The 5,643-nt window shown below is 28.6% G+C and overlaps 1 pseudogene across 1 annotated transcript; it reads left to right on the top strand.

Moving 5' to 3' along the window:
- Positions 1-5,352: 5,352 nt before the first annotated feature.
- BDBG_17812 lies at positions 5,353-5,441 on the top strand (annotated as a pseudogene). Its single transcript has one exon. The product of its transcript is annotated as a tRNA-OTHER (tRNA).
- Positions 5,442-5,643: the final 202 nt, after the last annotated feature.

Here is a 5,643-nt window from a genome sequence, read left to right as displayed (position 1 = left end):
TAGAAATAAGAAGTATTCTTTGACTCGGTTATGTTGTAATTTATTGAGCTGCAAGAGGTTGCGCAGATATTCCGCCGCGGCTAACGCTAAGAGCGAGAGCTTGAAGTCAGATGACCAAATGTAGCAGCGTCCGCCCCAGTGGCGTTGCCATAGTGATAGCTCCGCGTACACGTGATCTCATATGTAATATAAATGTAGCTAGCTCCTCCCACACAAATACAACAGGTTAATCATCTCACAGGTTATAGCCTGAATAGCATGTTCTTACAAAGAATTATATTATTTTTTTTTTATTTAAAAACATCTATGTAAGTATTATATGAGTTTGCTCTGAATAGAAGAATTCTTTTATCATATTTACTTTGTATATTTTCAGTGTATCTGCTTAGTCAGCAATTGAAATAGTAAAACTTTACAGTATAATACATTTGTTTTCAATTTTTCTTTTCAACTCTTTTTTAATTAATGAGTAGTTTATTTACATTGCAAAGTAATAGAAGAACTTTATATACACATTTTCACACTCAGATATCTATTAATAAAGAATCAGAGAAAGAGATATTATATAATATATAAAAGTGTCAGAGAAAATTATAAAGTTATTCTTAAATAATAAAATAAATTATAAATGTGATAATAATATTTTAAGTATATAAATAATATATATAAAAGTATAATATATAAGTACTATATTTAAAATAAGTTTAAATAATAATAATATTTAATAATTTTATAATATTTTACAAGTATTAAATACTTACTTATCTTACTTTACTGCTTACTCAGCTCTCTCTACCTAGACTGACTAATGAGACTATGAATTTCATATTTGATTTCATTTGATCTGATCTTATACATTTCTTAATATAAGTTTCATCAGAATTAAGCATTAAAAAAACCTGAAAATGAATTATTTCTAAAAGAAATAATGTGAAAAATGATCAGATTCAATTTAAAAACTGTGAAATAAGAGTAATTTCTTAGAATAAATAGTGAAAGATAATTATTCTTTCAAAATCAGAATAAAACTGAGACTGAAGATTAAATTCAGTCTCATTCAGTTTATTTAGTAATTACTTATATAATCAGAATTTAATAATAATTATTAATAACACTTATAAAATAACTAAATATATTCTTATACAAGTTTATTCTTTACTTTCTTATAAAAACTATACTTCTCTGATATACTGTAATCAGAGATATTAAACTGTCTGATAATTTTATATTTTATAATTATAAGTTTCTTAATTATTTCTTCTTATAATTGTCTCTGATAATAGTAATAAATATCTCAGCTTGAGTTAAAATTTTACTTCATTCTTATCTCTGTTAATAAAATTGTCAGAATATTATACATTATCAGTGTAATAGTTGAATATATACTCTTAATAATTTTTCATAACTCTAGAATTAATTTAATATATAAATTTATTAAATTATCTTGAAGATAGTAGTTAAATTCAGTTTTATAAATATATAGTTTTATCTGATTTTCAGTTACAATTAATATATATAAGTTCTGTTTCAAAGTTAGTATTATAGTTCTATATAATATAAAGTATTATCTAAGATTATTACTTATTAGAGAATTATATTTCACTGTCTTTATATCTTTAATATCTGCTTATTCAAATCTCTGATAGTTAACATTGTTATAGTCTCAGACTAATTTAATATATAAGTCTTATTTCTTCTCTATTTAATCTTGAGAAGTGTAGATATTAACTTAATAAGAGAAATCTAGTAGAGCAGCTATAGCATAGTACTCTGCAAAAGATTGTTCAGTTTTACTGTAATAATATATCAGTTTATCTCTTACAGTAATAATAGTTTGTACTATAGTATTATCTCAGACTGAATTTCTTTTTAAGTGATTCAACTGCTTCTTAAGATGAGTAAATAAACTGTTATATACTCATCAGACTGACTGCAGTATTGATGTATAAGTAATTAAAACTGTCTTAATTATGTTATAAAACTGAAACAGTAAATCAATTATATATTTCAACTGAGTTTACTTTATATTAAAAAGTTTTAATATCTGAATCTTTTTCTGATCAGAGTGTTACACTGAATGATTAATTATTTAACACAATTGAAGAGTCTGAATAGTTATCTTATATATTGAACTTCACTGTGTTCTAATATTCTATATCATATTCAGTAAAGTGACTAATTTATTTATTTATTAAATATTATGAAATTATTATTATTATTTAGAGAAGATATAAATTATATTAGCAATGATTTAAATCTATAATATTTAAATTATTAGTCAATCTATTTAAAATTAACAGTAGTATTATTAAAAAGTATTATTAAAAAGTATTATTAAAAAGTATTATTAAAAAGCAATATTAAAAAGTGTTAATTATAACGTGACAGAACCGAAGCAGTGACTAGTTGGCAGCATTACATAGAAGTAGTTGTTTGAGAAGCTGTATGAGTGAGCTTGACTATCTTGCTTAAATAGCAAGCTTGTAGACTACAGGGTTATTACAAGAATATCACAGATATAATACTTAGTATACTAAGAAGAATGTATAAGACATGCAGTAACTCTTGTGTATATTTCAGTAGAAGAAAAAATGAATTACTGACTTCTTTGATAAAGAGCCAGCATCTAGCTATTCTATATAGACAATGAGTGAATACTCTTCTTTCATTTCATGAGTGAGAATAGCTGAAGTAATATCTCAGCAGTGTCTCACTGTTAAGAAAAAGTAATCTGCTGATCTTATATAGAAGTGAGATTCTTATATTCATCAATTGAATCTTTCTATAATATATCTGAATAATGTTATAGAGTGATTGAAAACCAGTTCAGATGAAATGAAATCATCTACATGAAAGTGATGAGCTGTGTGAAATCATAGCAGAGTCTTGACACAGTCAGAGGTATGATAATACTCTCTTCTTTAAGAGCATAGTCTTAATACTCTTAAGATTACTGAATTAGAAATTATCTCTGTTATATAGCAATGATTATCAATCAATTAACAGTACATATACTGTATAAAGAAATAGATGAGTTTTTCTACTGACTGTATAGATCTTTCTTTTCTCATCTTCATTTAAATCAAATACATGATAAGTGAGTTTCTTATATATTGATTTAAAATGTGAAAAATGTAGTTAATAAGTGACTTACAGATCTCTCATCATATTTCATTCTATATATGAAATTCTCTGTAAAAGTGATGTGTTTTAGAGACAAAGCTAACAGTAGTGATAGGATTTTTCAAAAAGATTTCTCTTTCTCTGTGACACATTTTTCTCTTCCTTCTCCTTATCTGCAATAGTGAGTGCATGAGAGCATCATTCTTGAGAGATAATAAAAAGCTTATTCTGACATTTTCTAGTGAATAATAAATGTCTTCATAGTGCAGCTGCAGTCTTCATAGCTGCTAAGAAAGCCAGGTTGAAGGCAAAGACAGCAGTGTTACTGAGCTGCAGAAGTATTACTTTCATTGTCACATCTTTTTCTTCTTCTTCTTCTACTTCTCTTACAGTCATGATAATAGTCACTGTATCTTACAGTGAGATGTCATTTCTTCTGTCAGTCAGTTTATCTGTATCTAGTTCTTTCTCTGTTCTCTCTGTCACTGTTGTGACACTGCTCTCTCTCTCAGTCAACACAGTGATGTATGACCCTGTATAGTCATTCAGAGAGAAACTCAGAGAGAGCTTGATTTCAGAGACAGTGACTTTAAGAAGCTTAATTCATTATTTCTCTTTCACAGCATGTCTGAGCCCTGCTCAGAATACTGCTAAGTTGAGTTTGCAGAGTTCTGCAGTTTCTTCATCTTCTCTCTGTGAGAAGGCTTCAGTGCAGTCTCTGACTAATATCACTACTTATCTACACTGCACTAAGCAGTTGAAGAAGAGAGAGATTTTATATACTCATCTCTTCTCTTACTTTTGTTCTTTTCATTATATCTATAACAATGACTTCTATCTCTCTATAAGTATTATCTCACAGAAAGATATCATATCAGTTCTGATAAGAAGCTCAGATACTCAAGTAGTATAGAGTGAGAGTCTCAGAGCTCTAAGTATTGATAGATTTCATCAAGACTGAGAAGATCTCTCTTACTTATCTACAAAAGAAGATAAAAGTGTGAATCTCTGAGATGAAAAAACATCTCAGAATGACTGATCTCAAGAAGAGATCAGTCAGTACTATTATTGAAAGTATTATAAAGATTAATCACTGATTGAAGAGAATCTCACTTTAATTGAAGTAGATAACTGAGATGCTTTATAAATTAATAAATTAATACTTTAAGTATCTCTTATACTCTTCTACAGTATACTTCTCTCCAGCACTGCAGTGCTAACTTCTCAGCAGATAAAGATACTGATGCTGAAGACTTCAACAGTGAAGAATAAGTTTGATAAAGATATAATTATTAATAAGTAGACTCTGATTCTTCTTTTTACTTTTTTAGTGAGCTGCAGCTCTATTAGAATAGCAGTGACTCACAGATTGATAATATTAATCTTTGTTAATTTCAAATATTTCTTTCTTTTCTTAATCACTTCAGGAATTTTATACTTGTATAGTCTCATTAAACTTCTAAAAACTCTTTAAGAGAAAATAGAAGAAGAGTGCTACAGAGTCTACAAGATATCAGCTTATCACTGCAAGATTATCTCTAAAAATTCTTTAAGAAAAAATAACAAGTCTCAAACAGTATTTCTTACTCAATATCTCTGACATGTAACAGAGTGATCTCTACTAGTTATCTCATAGCTTACAATCTCTTTCTCAGCATTTTTCAAATGCTCAAGTGATTCTCATAAATTCTCTGATAATGAATAATCTTCTCATTTAATAAGATATTAAAGCTGACTATAATACATTCACTTATTCAATATTTTCTTCATAAGATATTCAGTATCACTCTCAATCTTAATATCATTCAGCTGAGACAGCTTCACTCTGAGACATTGCTTATAGAGCTTTAAATAGAAAATGTGAAAAACAGAATAAATTGATTTCAATTCTGAGAATAATTTCAACTCATATATCTGCTTACTCATCACTCTTATTACTAAGAAAGATTCTAGTCATTACTCACTGAGCTTCTTACATAGTCTTGTTATCTTGATATTCTTTACTGAAAGTAGTACTTGATCCTCTATTAAGAACTTCATTAAAAGATGTTTTCAATTATAGTATTCTGTCTGCTACTTCTGAGTACAGCAGATGCTTTTCACTGCCTTCTCATGAATTTTGTTTAAAAGATTCAATCTTGCTTTTACTTCTGACACTGAGAGATACTCTGTTCTCTGTATCTGTTTAATATTCTAACTGTTTATTCCTCTCTTTGAAATGTTATCTGCGCCCCGGTGGCCGAATGGTTAATGCGGCCACCTGGTAGCGCCTTGGCGTGGGAAACCAAGGCGCGTGGGTTCGAAACCCGCAGGGGATACATTAAATCCGGAACTCAAGCACCTCAGGTTTCTAATAAATACAGAGGTGTACAAATCGCTCCAATGAATCGCTCTATGTTCCTGGGCTGGGAAGTTATTATCGCATGTATCTAATTGTCACTCCTTTGTATTTTCCTATGTTCTTGTTATCTTGGCGTGGTCTCAACACCTGTATTTCCTCCTGTATAACCAACACTTGAC

Source organism: Blastomyces gilchristii, assembly GCF_000003855.2.
Source record: "Blastomyces gilchristii SLH14081 genomic scaffold supercont1.25, whole genome shotgun sequence".
NCBI classification, from domain to species: domain Eukaryota; kingdom Fungi; phylum Ascomycota; class Eurotiomycetes; order Onygenales; family Ajellomycetaceae; genus Blastomyces; species Blastomyces gilchristii.
This window is presented reverse-complemented; position numbering and strand designations above follow the sequence as displayed.